This window comes from Pseudophryne corroboree, chromosome 2 (assembly GCF_028390025.1).
Source record: "Pseudophryne corroboree isolate aPseCor3 chromosome 2, aPseCor3.hap2, whole genome shotgun sequence".
Taxonomy (NCBI): Eukaryota; Metazoa; Chordata; class Amphibia; order Anura; family Myobatrachidae; genus Pseudophryne; species Pseudophryne corroboree.
The window spans coordinates 239206160-239224347 of NC_086445.1; the positions used below are offsets into that span (position 1 = coordinate 239206160).

At 46.6% G+C, this 18188-nt stretch overlaps 1 long non-coding RNA gene across 1 annotated transcript; it reads left to right on the forward strand.

Moving 5' to 3' along the window:
• The first annotated feature begins 5617 nt into the window (after positions 1 to 5617).
• Positions 5618 to 15754, forward strand: LOC135050689 (uncharacterized). The gene is made up of 3 exons (XR_010241743.1): positions 5618 to 5779; positions 13890 to 14199; positions 14987 to 15754. It is a non-coding gene; the product is annotated as an uncharacterized LOC135050689 (long non-coding RNA).
• Positions 15755 to 18188: the final 2434 nt, after the last annotated feature.

The window sequence follows — 18188 nt, forward strand, 5'->3', positions numbered from 1 at the left end:
CCCCTTGCAGCTTAGGTGTCCATAAGGACTTCCCCTTAGCTGCAGACCCCGGAGCTGAGCTGTTGCCTCATGGATAGACCCCCTTTGCCCTCCGCTGCTCCTAACTGCAGATAATATTTTAGAAGGTGGAGTAAGGACCTGCAGGACAGCTGAGACTGGCGCCAGCAGGAAGTGAGGGAAGCCGAAGTGGAGGAGGTTGCACAACGCCGGGGCAGGGAGACAGCTAGGACCAGCAGGAATATGGGTGGGAAGGGGGGGGGGGTCTGATACTGCAGCACAGCAGCGGGACCACTGCTGTGTGCTGGCAGTGGCACAGGACACACACAAGCTGCCGGCTGCCAGCTGCCAGCGGCTTGTGCTCCTTCGTAAAACTGAACGCCGTCTCAGGATGGAAATGCTTCTTTGGAGTTTGATTAATGTACTCATTTCTACATCCCCATACTATAGTATGGGGAGTGTAGAGATTATTGAAGCAGGCTGTAACAAAGGAGATATTAGTCATATCTCCTTCTGTTACAGCTTTGATGAATGAGGTTTCATTAAAAAAAATAACAATTTGATAAAATTATTAAAATTTGGATTATGCTGCTGTTAGATTGTAAACCGATGGAGAAGAGATTAGAAGATCTATGGCACATGTGTTAGTGTCCAGGGTGCTAGTACTAGGGACTGTATGTGTGATGACATGTTCAGCATTTGATTGTAAACTCTGGGGATGTTGAAGGCTCAGGATCTGATATGTAAGATTGTGAGCTCTGTGGACAAGCGCCTAGTATCTGTGTGATACATGTGTTATGTAGTGAGCTCTGTAGGTGGAGAGGTATCTGTGTATAATATGTACTGTAGGAATGAAAGCTTAGTATAATGCACGCCACCTCACCTGCCTGCTGATTACTTCCTCCCACTCCTACCTCCAAGATTTTGCACGTGCTGTTCCCTATCCCCAAATTCCCTACCTCTCCCCCTCAGACTCTCCACCTTGTTACAAAACTTCAAACGGGCTCTCTAGACCCACTTCTTCACCAAACCCAGCCAAATCTCATCCTAACCCTCTGTTCCATGATCACTATCTACCCCATTTGTGTCACCCATGTCTGTCTGCCCTTCCCCTTAGAATGTAAGCTCTCACGAGCAGGGTTCTATTCCATTGTGTGCTTTTCCTTATCTTACTTAAACTATCTTCTACTTCATACTCCCTTCGATGGCACCAAATCTATTGGTTTTCTGCTACCCTGATACTTGTGTCAGTGTCGTCTGCTGATGCAGCAATGTTTATTTACCCTGTACTTGTCCTATATTGTCTTCAACTGAACGTTAATGTTTTCTTGTTTTGCTTATTTGTTTATGTACTCTGTAATTGGGCGCTGCAGAACCCTTGTGGTGCCATATAAATAAAGGATAATAATAAATAATTAGTGACGGCCTGCTGGCTGTCGCTATTCAGGGATGGAGAGTCTGTGTCCTACAACCAGAGGAATGAGACTTAGGTTTTTCGAGGTAGGCGTTAGTCACACTCCATGGCAATGGCCACACCTCCTGTGCAGACCACACCCCCACATATCTAGTCACACCCTCATGGCAATGGTCACATCCCGTGCGGTGGCACACAATAGGCCCTTCATAAATGTCAGCTCCAGGCCCATGTGGACCTTAATCTGGCACTGCATCACAGCAGACATCACCAATCCAGCAATATGCCGGGTCAGGTCTCTGTCTGAAAGGTGTCTCTTGCCGGGTTGCACCCGGGAAGCACCTGTGTACAGCTCCCAGGTGCGACCCATTATTTTAGAATAAAAGCAGTGTTAGTTAAACGGATTATTCTAAATTACTGTCTTGAAAATTTTGTTTTCTGTACAAATTTAAGGTTACTCTTCTCTGCTGTCTTTAACTCCTCAACTAAATTTAAGACTGTTGCCTAATAAGTGGCTCTACTGTGGTGCAGCATGTATAAGGGACTAACGGACGCTACTGTGCGGTGCAATGTGAGTAACGGACGCTACTGTGCGGTGCAATGTGAGTAACGGACGCTACTGTGCGGTGTAATGTGAGTAACAGACGCTACTGTGCGGTGCAATGTGCGTAACAGACGCTACTGTGCGGTGCAATGTGAGTAACGGACGCTACTGTGCGGTGCAATGTGAGTAATGGACGCTACTGTGCGGTGCAATGTAACGGACGCTACTGTGCGGTGCAATGTGAGTAACGGACACTACTGTGCGGTGCAATGTAACAGACGCTACTGTGCGGTGCAATGTGAGTAACGGACGCTACTGTGCGGTGCAATGTGAGTAACGGACGCTACTGTGCGGTGCAATGTGACTAACGGGCGCGGTGGGTGAGTAACGGACGCTACTGTGCGGTGCAATGTGAGTAACGGACGCTACTGTGCGGTGCAATGTGACTAACGGACGCTACTGTGCGGTGCAATGTGACTAACGGACACTACTGTGCGGTCCAATGTGACTAGCGGACGCGGTGGGTGAGTAACGGACACTACTGTGCGGTGTAATGTGAGTAACGGACGCTACTGTGCGGTGTTATGCGAATAATGGATGCTACTGTACAGCGTAATGCGAATAATGGATGCTACTGTGCTGTGTAATGTGAGTAACGGATGCTACCGTGCTGTGTAATTAAAATAATGGACACTGATTTAGTCAGTGATTTAGTGTAGGGTATAGAGGTGTCAGTGATTTAGTGTAGGGCACAGGTTCTCAAACTCGGTCCTCAGGACCCGACACAGTGCATGTTTTGCAGATCTCCTCACAGAATTACAAGTGAAATAATTAGCTCCACCTGTGTACCTTTAAAATGTGTCAGTGAGTAATTCATTCACCTGTGCACCTGCAAAACATGCGCTGTGTGGGGTCCTGAGGACCGAGTTTGAGAACCTATGGTGTAGGGTATAGAGGTGTCAGTGATTTAGTGTAGGGTATAGAGGTGTCAGTGATTTAGTGTAGGGTATAGAGGTGTCAGTGATTTAGTGTGGGTATAGAGGTTTCAGTGATTTAGTGTAGGGTATAGAGGGACGGGGTCAGTGATGTAGTGGCGGGTATAGAAGGGTCGGTTAAAATACTAATCATTTTTTGTGGGCTGGGGGGCACATAACATTTATCTTGCCTCCGGGCAATTGAGATGAAGTTACGCCACTGGGTGGAGAGTCAGATGGGGAGAGGTAGAGAATTCCAGAGATAGGGAGCAGCACGTGCAAAATCTTGTAGGCAAGGGCGCTAGAATGTTTTGAGGTTGGGGGGGCGTAGTAAAAGTGACATTTTGGCGGTCCCCCCAAACCTCATAATGTCATACTTCACTAAGCAGTCCTTACCGGATGCAAATGTAAGAGGCAGCTTCACCATACAAAGGAATTGAGATACAAACAAAAAGAGAGAAAAAAAAGTCTATAGGAGACAGGAGTATTGGAGACACACATAAACAATGTGGATAAACAACGTGCTGCAGAGTCTCCTCCAATCACACGCAGAGAGCACTATGTACAAGAAATGCGTACTGTGAGTTTTATTGCAGGCGATTGGATGCTGCTGCAAAGGTCATGCAGGCGGACTGTTCTGAGCACGGGTCTTGCAGGAGGGGGAGCGCTTACCCCTGGATTCCTGTGGGCGACTCCTCCTGTAAAATCAGTGTGCTGCCTCAGCCTGCTGTGCCCCATGGCCTCCTAGTCGGCTCTTCACTGATGCATTACTGGGATGGAGGCGGGGATGTCCCAGCAGGCTCAGCATGGCCACGCCTCCATCCCAGTAATGCATCAGTGAAGAGCCGGCTAGGAGAACATGGGGCATAGCAGACTACGGAAGCACACTGGTTTTACAGCAGGAGGAGTTGCCCGTGGGGTTCTGGGGGTAAGCGCTTCCCCTCACCCGTGTCTCCATCTCATGCTGCCCCCCCATTCCGATGCCTCTGCTTGTAGGTAGAAGTGGGAGGAGGTAATCAGTTTGCAGGAGAGGCGGCGTACATTAGCAGTGCAAAGAGGACAGGTGGGAATGTAAAGAGAGATAACGTCAGAGATGTAAGAGGGGAAAGAGTGGGTGAGGGCTTTGTAGGTGAGTGTGAGATGCTTGAATTGAATTCCGAATGGGAAGGGTAGCCAGTGAAAGTCCTGCAAGAGAGGGGATGTGGATGTAGTACGTTTGGTGAGGAAGATGAGATGGGCAGCAGCATTGAGGATAGATAGATTGGAGTGGAGAGAGGCATGTTTGAGGGAGGCCAAATAGGAGGAGATTGCAGTAGTCCAATCTGGAGATGACCAGTGAGTGGATGAGGGTCTTAGTAGCGTCCTGGGTGAGAAAGGGTCTGATCATTGAGATGTTTTTGAGATGGAAACAGCAGGTTTGTGAGAGGTACTGAATGTGTGGTTTGAAGGAGAGGGAGGAGTCAAGGATTACTCCAAGACATCGCACTTGGGGGCTAGGGGAGATAGTTGTGCCATTAATGGATAATGAGGGAGGTGAGGTTATGTGGGAGGGAGGGAAGATGATCAGCCCAGTCTTAGACATGTTAAGTTTAACAAAGTGCTGGGACAACCAGGTGGAGATAGCAGAAAGATAGTTGGAGATACAAGTGGGAAGAAAGGTAGATTTGAGTATCATCAGCGTAGAGATGATGGGGGTCATTCCGAGTTGTTCGCTTGCAAGCTGCTTTTAGCAGCTTTGCACACGCTAAGCCGCCGCCTACTGGGAGTGAATCTTAGCTTATCAAAATTGCGAACGAAAGATTAGCAGAATTGCGAATAGACACTTCTTAGCAGTTTCTGAGTAGCTCCAGACTTACTCGGCATCTGCGATCAGTTCAGTCAGTTACGTTCCTGGTTTGACGTCACAAACACACCCAGCGTTCGCCCAGACACTCCTCCGTTTCTCCAGCCACTCCCGCGTTTTTCCCAGAAACGGTAGCGTTTTTTCACACACTCCCATAAAACGGACAGTTTCCGCCCAGAAACACCCACTTCCTGTCAATCACATTATGATCACCAGAACGAAGAAAAAACCTCGTAATGCCGTGAGTAAAATACCTAACTGCATAGCAAATTTACTTGGCGCATTAGCGACTAATCGCTCCGTTGCGAAAAAAAATAACGAGCGAACAACTCGGAATGACCACCGATATTGTAAGTCAAAAGAGCTAATGAGCACACCTAATGAGTATGTGTAGAGAGAGCAAAGGAGAGGCCCAAGAACAGAACCTTGGGGGACTCCTACTGGTAGAGGAAGTGTGTGAAGTGTGTGTGTGTGTGTGTGTGTGTGTGTGTGTGTGTGTGTGTGTGTGTGTGTGTGTGTGTGTGTGTGTGTGTGTGTGTGTGTGTGGGGAGGGGGGGGGGGGGGAGTTATGAGAGGAGACAGAAGGAACGGTCAGAAAGGTAGGAGGACAGAGCAGTATCACGCAGACCAAGGGAGTAAAGGATTTGCAGGAGGAGAGGGTAGTCTACAGTGTCAAAAGCAGCAGAGAGGTCAAGGATAATAAGCAGAGGGTAGTTGCCCTTGGATTTAGCAGAAGGGGGTCATTGCAGACTTTCATGAGGGCAGTTTCAGTGGAGTGCAGAGGACGGAAACCAGACTGGAAAGGGTCAAGCAGTGAGTGGGAAGAAAGAAAGAAAGACAGTGAGGCAGTTGTAGACTGTCATGACTACTATGCTTCCTGTGTGTGCGTAAGCAGGAAGTACATGAAATGAGGTTATACTGAGGCCAGAAGTATTTAGAGATTTGTCGTCTCTCAATGGGCAAGATGCTGGAATACAGGGTGATCAGACAAACGCTTGTAAATGCAGGTAACAGACACTTGATTGGCAAAATACAGGATCACGTATTGCATTAACAATCTTGAACACAGGTGAAGACAAGTGCAGATTATAGCCACTGATGACTAGATTACTGGATAATATGAATTGACAATCACTGGTAAAATTAATATTGAAACAGGCAAATACATAGACTGAGTAACTGGATCCAGGCAAGGTGAGTACAGCTGTGCTTGAATTCAGGTGATGTATTCAAGCGAAGCAGTAGCAGGATGAGTACTTCTCAGGATGTACCAGGATAGCAGACTAGTAATTGCTGAACAGAACTGAAATCATAGCCGGAACATGGAAACTGACATAGAGGATTGCAAAAGTCCTAGGCAGAATTTACTCAGCAATATAGTTTCAGAATCTTGCAACTGATGATATAAACAACCATAAAAAAGTCCGGAATGTAAACAATGCTGAAAGAATGATTGACACAGTTCTGAATTCAACGTGGAGAGTCCAGATTAACACCGTCTCAAGTATGAAAACATGCCAGGACTTCCAGATAACAAGGCAATGCTGGAGTGGAATACAGACAGGCACTGAAGTTATAATAACGAAGATTATCAGATGCTCTTACAATTTTAGCAGAGTTGCAGGGAGCCAAAGACCAGAATCTGTAAACAGACAGACGATGTCCTGGAACTGGTAGTTTGTCGCAAGGGCTGTATAATCACAGGATAGTGGACTCAGGAGACACAGACTAATAGGGGTATTCAATTAGCGGCGATAATGGACATTTCCCGCGAAGCGCAATTACAGCCTATTCAATTTTCCGGGAAAATTTATTGGTGATAATTTGTTCACAAATTTCACTTCACCTACTCTGAGCTGCTGAAAAGTTGGTAAAACTCACTATTTTAAGGTAAAAATGTTTGGATATGGTACAGAACCCCTGGTACACACCCCTTAATGACTAATTAGGCACGTTGAAGTTTTTAATTATTTTTAAATGGCCAATAATGACATGTCATTTTTGGGGTGAAAAGTACAAAGTGATGGACATTGGGGTTCAAGGTATGGGACAGGTATATTGGGTGCTTTATGAGTTAGATGCAATGTGTGCGGTGCACACGGGCCCCTGGGTCCAGGGGGGGCCCATACCGCACACAATGCACCCATATTTTCATACCTGTCCGAAGTCCACTGCCGGGTGCTGCAGTGGCAACCGTCGCTGCCAAAAAACACATAAAAAAATGGCTGCCGCGCATGCGCAGTTCAATTTTTGTCTCCAAAACATGGTGGGCACCATGTTTCGGAAGACCTGCACATGCGCAGTAGACTCCAGCATATTGCCGGAGCCTACGGTGCCGTGGAGAGGAGGGGGCCCACCCGGAGTGTGCACACGGGCTCACTCTTCTCTTAAGACGTTCCTGAGCGGGACAGGTGTTTTTAGGCTTGCAGGTGGGAATAATCGGTCTGTTTCCACTTTTTTTTTTTAAAGTACCCTAAAATGACCCAAATATATACTTATACCCATTTCATGTACCCCAAATTTAATGAAAGCATTTATTTTGCACAAAAAACTTGCTTTCTATCATTTTTTTGCATTTAAAAAAAAAAATGCATATAACAGCCATTTCACACAATTTAAGTCCCCAAAAACTCTCTAATGTGATCTCTAATAAACTTCTCTTCTGTTTTCCTATGTTAGTTTAGCATACAGTTTTCACTGCAACAATTTTCACGTGAAACCCGTTTGGAATTGAATAGGTCTTAAAACGGGAGAGCGCATACCCGCGAAAAGCCAACAATCTTCGGCTGATTTCCGCGAATTTGCTTATAATTGAATACCCCACTAAGTCTTGCATAGAGAAAACACAGCGTTGCAGTCACATAGGTAGACTTATACCCCTTTTCCACTAGCTCCTTAAAACACGGGTAAATGCTTGGGGGCGCGCATTTACCTGTGTTTTTCCCTAGTGAAAAAGGGTCCCCCTGCAAATTCCCAGATCAAGTGATCCGGGAATCCTACCCGGGTAGCTTGCTGGGTTGAACACGTGTTCAACCCGGTAAGCTGTCTAGTGTGAACGGGAGTCGTGTCGAGGCGACACAGCTCCCGTTCACAGTGTATGGGAGGGCGGCGCTGACGCATCACTAGCAGAGTCACCAACCTGGCAATATGACGGGTTGGTGAGCGCTGTGGGGAAAGGGGCTGTAGCACGGGTCGCAGCCGCGTCAGGCGACACGGCTGCAACCCGTGCTACAGTGGAAAAGGGGTTTAAATGATCTGACATAGGAGTGCCTGTGAGCAGAGGATAAATAGCAGCTTCCCAGGTGCAGAACACAGCAGGTTATCACCCATGCAAGATCACAGAATGGAAACTGCTAGACAGACCAGGGGGTATATTTACTAAAATTCGTATTTATGTCGATTTGGTGGGAGATGAATCACGATTGGCATCGAATGTGTGAATTTGCAACTTTTTGAATTTTTTACTCCTCATTTACTATGCTGTCGTATTTTGATTTTTTTCATTTTTCGATGTCGATGTCATTCGTGTTTTTCAAAGGTAGAATGCGGCCGATTTTGTGTTTTTGCGGCCGTGTTGTGTTTTTTTTTTACAAATTCGTCATTTGAATGTTACGTCAGTGTTTTTCCGTTCCCGGCCACGATTTTTTTCTAACTTTCGTTTTTGTCACTCGTCCGTGATTGGTTTGTTTTCTGATGGAGGAGTGTCTGTGCTCATTACTATAAAACCGCCCCAAACCGACAGAACCTCGTGGGTTTAGCTAGTGGAGAGGTGAGAGGAAGTGGTGTTTGGTGTTGGAGAGTTGTTTGGAGTTTTTGGAGGATTTGAGGTGTTTTTTTTGCGATTGCTGAGTGCTGTACTGTGTGTGTGTAAGTAGTCTTGTCATACTTGTTGTGTAGTTATTTAAAAGTTTGTTTAGTTTTTTGTCTTTGTATATTTTTTTTTTCAGTCTATTGTCCTTGTTTGTGAGTGAGTGAGTGAGTGTGTGTTTTTGGTGTGTGGTGTGTAGTGGTAGTGGAGGAGTGTGTTTTATTTTTATCAGTGTTATTTGTTGTTTGTCCGGAATATGTCCCAGTCAGAGGTGAGTGAGGTGGCGGAGGTGAGTGAGGTGGCGGAGGTGAGTGAGAGGGAGGAGGTGAGTGAGGTGGAGGAGGTTAGTGAGGGGGAGGAGGAGGGGGAGGTTGGTGCTGCTGCCTCGAGTGAGAGTGACAGTGATGGTGCTGTGGCTCCGCAGCCACGCACCACTACAAAGACGGGGCGCAATGTGAAGTTCAGCTATGCAGAGAATGTAGCATTGGTGCGGGAGCTGATGAGACATCATCGTCAGCTGTTTGGGCCTGATGCCGCCAAGGTTCCTTCACGCAGGAAGAGTGTTCTGTGGGGGAAGGTAGTAGCGGCAGTTAACAGTTAGGGTGTGGTGAGGAGGACCGAGGACACGTGTCGTAAGCGATTCTACGACATCAAGTGCCGTGTCAAGGCTAAGATGGATGGCCAAGGAGGCAAAGTCAGCCAGACAAACAGGGGGTGGCCATCCCTTCAGAGCGTTGTATCGGGAGTGGGAGGAGCCTGTGCGGTCCCTTATTCCGCCAGAAGTGGTTAGTGCGACTAATGTCCGGGATTCGGATCGTCCAAGGCAGGATGGTGAGTTTGTTGTACAATATATATATTCTTTTAACATATGTGCTTTGTCCTTAGTTGTCTGAAATGTATTGTAGCTAATTGTGATTGTAAGTTGGTTTATTGTTCTAATGTGTTGTTGATGTAGTTTTGTACCTAAATAGTTATGTTTTTCTCTAACGTCCTAGTGGATGCTGGGAACTCCGAAAGGACCATGGGGAATAGCGGCTCCGCAGGAGACTGGGCACAACTAAAAGAAAGCTTTTAGACTACCTGGTGTGCACTGGCTCCTCCCACTATGACCCTCCTCCAAGCCTCAGTTAGATTTCTGTGCCCGGCCGAGCTGGATGCACACTAGGGGCTCTCCTGAGCTCCTAGAAAGAAAGTTTATTTTAGGTTTTTTATTTTACAGTGAGACCTGCTGGCAACAGGCTCACTGCATCGAGGGACTAAGGGGAGAAGAAGCGAACCTACCTGCTTGCAGCTAGCTTGGGCTTCTTAGGCTACTGGACACCATTAGCTCCAGAGGGATCGACCGCATGGAACTGGCCTTGGTGTTCGTTCCCGGAGCCGCGCCGCCGTCCCCCTTACAGAGCCAGAAGCAAGAAGAGGTCCGGAAAATCGGCGGCAGAAGACATCAGTCTTCACCAAGGTAGCGCACAGCACTGCAGCTTCACACTTCACACTCCGGTCACTGAGGGTGCAGGGCGCTGGAGGGGGGGGCGCCCTGAGCAGCAATAAAAACACCTTGGCTGGCAAATATATCACAATATATAGCCCCAGAGGCTATATATGTGATAAATACCCCTGCCAGAATCCATAAAAAAGCGGGAGAAAAGTCAGCGAAAAAGGGGCGGAGCTATCTCCCTCAGCACACTGGCGCCATTTTCTCTTCACAGTGCAGCTGGAAGACAGCTTACATGGTATCCCTGGACATCAAGGATGCTTACCTACATGTCCCCATTTACCGTCCTCACCAGGAGTACCTCAGATTTGGGGTACAGGTTTGCCATTACCAATTCCAAACACTGCCGTTTGGACTGTCCATGGCACCGAGGGTCTTTACCAAGGTAATGGCAGAAATGATGATACTCCTTCGAAAAAAGGGAGTTTTAATTATCCCGTACTTGGACGATCTCCTTATAAAGGCGAGGTCCAAGGAGCAGTTGTTGGTCGGAGTAGCACTATCTCGGGAAGTGCTACAACAGCACGGATGGATTCTATACATTCCAAAGTCACAGCTGGTTCCTAACACACGCCTACTGTTCCTGGGGATGGTTCTGGACACAGAACAGAAAAAAGTGTTTCTCCCGCAGGAGAAAGCCAAGGAGCTGTCATCTTTAGTCAGAGACCTCCTGAAACCAAAACAGGTATCGGTGCATCACTGCACACGAGTCCTGGGAAAAATGGTAGCTTCTTACGAAGCAAAATTCAATTCGGCAGGTTCCATGCAAGAACCTTTCAGTGGGACCTCTTGGACAAGTGGTCGGGATCGTATCTTCAGATGCATCGGCTGATAACCCTGTCTCCAAGGACCAGGGTATCTCTACTGTGGTGGCTGCAGAGTGCTCATCTTCAAGAGGGCCGCAGATTCGGCATACAGGACTGGGTCCTGGTAACCACGGATGCCAGCCTTCGAGGCTGGGGGGCAGTCACACAGGGAAGAAATTTCCAAGGACTTTGGTCAAGTCAGGAGTCGTCCCTACACATAAATATTCTGGAACTGAGGGCCATTTACAATGCCCTAAGTCTGGCAAGGCCTCTGCTTCAAAACCAGCCGGTACTGATCCAATCAGACAACATCACGGCAGTCGCCCATGTAAATCGACAGGGCGGCACAAGAAGCAGGATGGCGATGGCAGAAGCCACAATGATTCTCCGATGGGCGGAAAATCACGTCTTAGAACTGTCAGCAGTGTTCATTCTGGGAGTGGACAACTGGGAAGCAGACTTCCTCAGCAGACGCGACCTACACCCGGGAGAGTGGGGACTTCATCCAGAAGTCTTCCAACTGTTGGTAAACAGAAAGGCCACAGGTGGACATGATGGCGTCCCGCCTAAACAAAAAACTAGATATTGCGCCAGGTCAAGGGACCCTCAGGCAATAGCTGTGGAAGCTCTAGTGACACCGTGGGTGTACCAGTCGGTTTATGTATTCCCTCCTCTGCCTCTCATACCAAAGGTACTGAGAATAATAAGAAAACGAGGAGTAAGAACGATACTCGTGGTTCCGGATGGGCCAATAAGAGCTTGGTACCCAGACCTTCAAGAAATGATATCAGAGGACCCATGGCCTCTACCGCTCAGACAGGATCTGCTACAGCAGGGGCCCTGTCTGTTCCAAGACTTACCGCGGCTGCGTTTGACGGCATGGCGGTTGAATTCCGGATCCTAAAAGAAAAAGGGCATTCCGGAGGAAGTCATTCCTACGCGGATAAAAGCCAGGAAAGAAGTAACCGCAAACCATTCTCACCGTATTTGGCGAAAATATGTTGCGTGGTGTGAGGCCAGGAAGGCCCCAACAGAGGAATTTCAGCTGGGTCGTTTTCTGCACTTCCTACAGTCAGGAGTGACTATGGGCCTAAACTTGAGTTCCATTAAGGTCCAGATTTCGGCTCTGTCGATTTTCTTCCAGAAAGAACTGGCTTCACTGCCTGGAGTTCAGACATTTGTAAAGGGAGTGCTATATATACAGCCCCCTTTTGTGCCTCCTGTGGCACCTTGGGATCTCAACGTGGTGTTGAGTTTCTTAAAATCACATTGGTTTGAGCCACTTAAAACTGTGGATTTGAAATATCTCACGTGGAAAGTAGTCATGTTATTGGCCTTGGCTTCGGCCAGGCGTGTGTCAGAATTGGCGGCTTTGTCATGTAAAAGCCCTTATCTGATTTTCCATATGGATAGGGCAGAAATGAGGACTCGTCCCCAGTTTCTCCCTAAGGTGGTATCAGCTTTTCACTTGAACCAACCTATTGTAGTGCCTGCGGCTACTAGGGACTTGGAAGATTCCAAGTTACTGGACGTAGTCAGGGCCTTAAAAATGTATATTTCCAGGACGGCTGGAGTCAGGAAAACTGACTCGCTTTTTATCCTGTAGGCACCCAACAAAATAGGTGCTCCTGCTTCTAAGCAGACTATTGCTCGCTGAATTTGTAGCACAATTCAGCTGGAGCATTCTGCGGCTGGATTGCCGCATCCTAAATCAGTAAAAGCCCATTCCACGAGGAAAGTGGGCTCATCTTGGGCGGCTGCCCGAGGGGTCTCGGCTTTACAACTTTGCCGAGCTGCAACTTGGTCAGGGGCAAACACGTTTGCTAAATTCTACAAATTTGATACCCTGGCTGAGGAGGACCTTGAGTTCTCTCATTCGGTGCTGCAGAGTCATCCGCACTCTCCTGCCCGTTTGGGAGCTTTGGTATAATCCCCATGGTCCTTTCGGAGTTCCCAGCATCCACTAGGACGTTAGAGAAAATAAGATTTTACTCACCGGTAAATCTATTTCTCGTAGTCCGTAGTGGATGCTGGGCGCCCATCCCAAGTGCGGATTGTCTGCAATACTTGTACATAGTTATTGTTAACTAAAAGGGTTATTGTTATGAGCCATCTGTTGAGAGGCTCAGTTATGTTTCATACTGTTAACTGGATATGGTATCACGAGTTATACGGTGTGATTGGTGTGGCTGGTATGAGTCTTACCCGGGATTCAAAATCCTTCCTTATTGTGTCAGCTCTTCCGGGCACAGTATCCTAACTGAGGCTTGGAGGAGGGTCATAGTGGGAGGAGCCAGTGCACACCAGGTAGTCTACAAGCTTTCTTTTAGTTGTGCCCAGTCTCCTGCGGAGCCGCTATTCCCCATGGTCCTTTCGGAGTTCCCAGCATCCACTACGGACTATGAGAAATAGATTTACCGGTGAGTAAAATCTTATTTTTTCCTTTGTATTGTGAAGTTAGCAGTTGTCCTGGCCCTTTTGCTGCATCAATTTATTATGTTCTTGTTTTTTCTTTTTCTTGTTTTTTTTTTGTGGCATTTTTGGGTGGTACTTTAAATGAAGTGTGACTCATGTGTTTTCATGAATGTTTATTCCATTTTGGTTAATGTATTTATGGTCAATGTATGTTGTTATGGATAGGCCTTTGTGTGCAAGATGTGATTATTGCTTTGTTTTTGTTTTTTTTAGAAAAATATATTTGGTTGTTGTGAGTTATTTTTGTCAGAAATAAATTTGTTTGTTACAGACTAATATTCTTGTTGTGTTAAACATCCACGGTTGGTTTTGTAGTTGTATAATATTGTTAATTCTGCACCTTAGGGTATGGATTGGTTGGTGTAATTGGTTCATAATTAAAGTATACACACCCAATGAAGTCAGCCAGAAAAGCATAACCAAAGTTTTGTTTAATTCTCATAATGTTCTTCATGTGTCCACATCACAATAAGGTTTTTGATTAAATATCTAATCACAATATAATGCTCATAAGGTCAAACTTCATATTTCTATAGTACGAAAGAGAGCCAGCACAGCCAGAACACAAACCACACTGCCAAGAGATGCGGATGCAGGTAATATTTTTGTGGATACACATATTTTATCCCATGGGAACTTCATCATCGCACCACACTCCACTAAGACGACATTCACAGGGGTCTGCCTGTCTCCAGAAGATGGGTAGCAAGAGACGCCGTCTTGAGGCGGTAACTACCCCCGCATCCTCACCACCACAACGGCGCATATCCACTGTGTTGGCTCAGCCACCAGAAGCCATTTTGGCCAGTCCACAAAGCGAGGAACCACAATCCCCTCAGCTGTCTGGTGAGTAAACATATAACAAATAAAAAAAACACATTTTACACAGTGTTTTTGCACACAAAAAACATGACCAAAAGCACACACTCATCCTTGTACTAATCCACACCAGCAAACACATGGGGGTAACGTAACTAAGATGGGAGTTCTATTTAAGATGTGATGTTGCCCATAGCAACCAATCCTATTCTACGTTACATTAATACAGCACCTTCTCGGATATAATCCCTGCAATGTGATTGGTTGCTATGGACAACATCCCATCTTAAATCCAACTTCCATTTTAGTAATTTGACCCCATGGTAAGCATTATTTCGTGGTTCACATCTCAACTTAACAATATGCGCAAAATAGGTGTGCCCACTTCTGCCAACCATATTTTTAAACATATATTTTTTCACTATAATTGAAAAAGTTTACTGGGCAAGACTGACAGCCTTTAACAATGTATGAGTGTATTGTTGAACACATTTAATGTATTGTGTTTGTTTCGCAAAAGGAAGCTTTAAACATAATATGTCAATGGTGAAATTTTTAATTTTTATCGTTCTATGTGTTTGGCCATTAAGTAAGGCTCATAGTCCAACATTTACCTTAAAAATTGTTGGAATGAGTAGGGTACCTAAGAAGCCACATGTTTCAAAAATAATGTACAATTATATTTTAAGTTTAGCCCACACTTTATTTATAATTTACAACATGCATATTAAGAAGTAATGCATGTTGACGTAAAGCTGAAACCAACCAGAAGCCCAACAGTAACTAAATTGTGGCTGTCTTCAACCCCATACAGATCCAGACATCATGCCCCAGGATACCCAGCCGGAAACTGACTTGCAGCAAACGTTCACACTACACCTGCAAGCAATGGATAATAACCAGCCAACCACGCCGGCTGACATATCTCCACCACCCCAAACAACACCCCCCCCCCCCAAATGAGCCCAACACCACCCCAGCCACAAATGGGACCAGAGTTTTGGTCCAGTTGGGCCACACAACAGGTACAAAACTATGCCTGTCTCAACACACACAGCCAATATCTTGCCAGTCTGCCCCATCATCTACCTAGACTCAGTAGAAACTAAGGCAGAATGATTGTGCAACTTGGCAGAGTGGCCAATACCATGGAGCAGATGAGAGCAGACAACAGCCAACTGATAGCAAGTTTTCAGCGCATAATGGACGAACAACGCCGCCATCAACAAGCCCTCATTCAAATCATTCAGAACAATAGGTTAATCACCGAAAGCCTGTCCAGAATCATCTCCAACAACACAGCCGCAACCACACAACTCACAGCAAGCCTCTACAACTTGAGCCAAATCATAAATGTGTTGGCATCCCAGCAACAAGGCTCAAGCTCAGGGACAACCACACCTAGCCAGACCTCAGTTACCTCCCCAGTTAGACGATCCAGCAGAACACGGCCCAATGTGCTATCACAATCCTCTGCAGCCAGCAAAAAAAAACCTAGGAAATGAGCAACCCTGCAACAGTATATACAGTATTGGCAACCATATTTCAACAATAAAGAATTGTGCCCAAGCAAAAACAAGTGTTTAAGGTAATAAATGACTCAAACGCTATATGTGCAATGTTTAATTTGTTATTGACTGACAGTGTAAGCCGAAAATGTTAGTGACTAACTGTAAACAACATGCCTAACATGAAACAATACAGCATCACAAACATAATTCATAACTACATATTGTTTAGGATTGGTGTTAGCCAATGTTGAGTAAGCAAAATTAAGACTTACCGGTAAAATGACGCAGAATCAGTTCTTGCCTTACCTGCCTCCCTACATCTGTACTCACACTGTCGCCAGATGTTTCTAACTTCTCTACTTGCTGACTGTTTTCTTCATCACCAACATCATCCTCCTCCTCCTCAACATGTGGCAGATGTTGGCACAAACACATGTTATGAAGAAAACAGCAGCAGAACACAATCCTAGTCACCTTTGAGGGACTATACAACAAAAGCCCTGCAGACTTATCCAGACACCGAAACCTAGATTTCAGCACCCCAAAACATCTTTCTATCACATTCCGCATGGACTTATGTGCATTATTGTAATTGTGTTCAGCAGGGGAATCAGGTTGGGACAATGGAGTAAGAAGCCAAGAGAAGCAGCCATATCCCCCATCACCTGAAAGACAGATATAGCCAACATTAGGACATGTGGTTTAGGCAAAAAATAGCTTACATAATGACGATGTTGAGGTTAACACACATACACACAACAAACTTGGAACATACCCAGCAGCCATCCATCAGGCATTTTTCTGGCCTCAAATTTATCAAAGAGGGATGACTGACTGAGGATGAAGGAGTCATGGCAGCCGCCAGGGTAACCCGCAACAACACTCATAATTTTTAGATTTGCATCACAAACCACCTGGACATTAGTGGAGTGGGCCAGATGTCTATTGGTATAAATGTATTGCCTGCCCCTAGGTGGTCTCAGCTCAACGTGTGTACAATCTATGGCACCCAGCATATTGGGCATGTCAGCCAGCTCATAGAAAGCTACCCTGACAGCATGCCACTGCAACTCCTGGGTAGGGAAGCAGATAGATGCCTCTATGTGTGTATCCAAAGCATCCAAAACCTGAGTGGACATTACAAAATATAAGGTGAGTGTCATGACCTGTAATAAATACAATACTGTGTTAGATTACATAACAGAAGCACCACTTAGACATAGAGGAGTATGTTTGTTTCTCTTACGTCCTAGAGGATGCTGGGGACTCCGTAAGGACCATGGGGTATAGACGGGCTCCGCAGGAGATAGGGCGCCTAAAAAGAACTTTGACTATGGGTGTGCACTGGCTCCTCCTTCTATGCCCCTCCTCCAGACCTCAGTTAGATCTTGTGCCCAGAGGAGAATGGGTGCACTGCAGAGAGCTCTCCAGAGTTTTCTGTTGAAGAAGAATTTTGTTAGGTTTTTTATTTTCAGGGAGTCTTGTTGGCAACAGGCTCCCTGCATCGTGGGACTGAGGAGAGAGAAGCAGAGCTGGCTTGTCAAGTTGGGCACTGCTTCTAAGGCTACTGGACACCATTAGCTCCAGAGGGAGTCGGAACACAGGTCTCACCTGGGGTTCGTCCCGGAGCCGCGCCGCCGTCCTCCTCACAGATGCCGAAGAAAGAAGCCGGATGAGAAGGCAGTAGACATCTTAGGCGGCAGAAGACATCAGATCTTCATGAGGTAACTCCCAGTTACACACACACAGAGCAGCACTGAAGGGTGCAGGGCACGGGGGGGGGGGGGGGGGGGGGGGGGGGCACCCTGGGCAGCAATATACCTCACATTTGGCCAAATACAGATAGATTAGGCTGCGGAGGCAGTAAATCTAAGATCCCCCGCCATTTTCATTGAAAAATCACTGGGACCGAAGCCCGCCGTCAGGTGGGCGGGGCTTGATCCTCAGCACTAACCAGCGCCATTTTCTCCACAGAAGCTGCATGAGGAAAACGCTGGCTCCCTGGTCTCTCCCCTGCTGAACTTCACAGGCTGGAAAAAAGAGAGGGGGGCACATTAGCGACGCAGTGAGTGGGAATTGGTATATTATATAGAAAAGCGCTATCTGGTCATCATTTTTCCAGTGTTTTTAAGCGCTGGTGTGTGCTGGCATACTCTCTCTCTGTCCCTCCTTAGGGCCTGGTTGGGGTTTTGTCCCCTTATAGGTTAATCCCTGTGTGTGTGGGGTGTCAGTACGTTTGTGTCGACATACCTGAGGCGGAAGGCTTCTCCAAGGAGGAGGTGGAGCAAATGAGTGGTGTGTCCCCGTTGGTTGTGCCGACTCCGGATTGGATGGACATGTGGCATATGTTGAATGCAAGTGTGGCATCTTTACATAAAAGGCTTGATAAGGCTGAATTAGGGGGGACATCAGGAGGTCAATCCTCGGATTGGACCGACTCACAGGGCCCGTCGGGGTCTCAAAAGCGTCCCTTAACACAAGACACTACTACCAACACCGATTCTG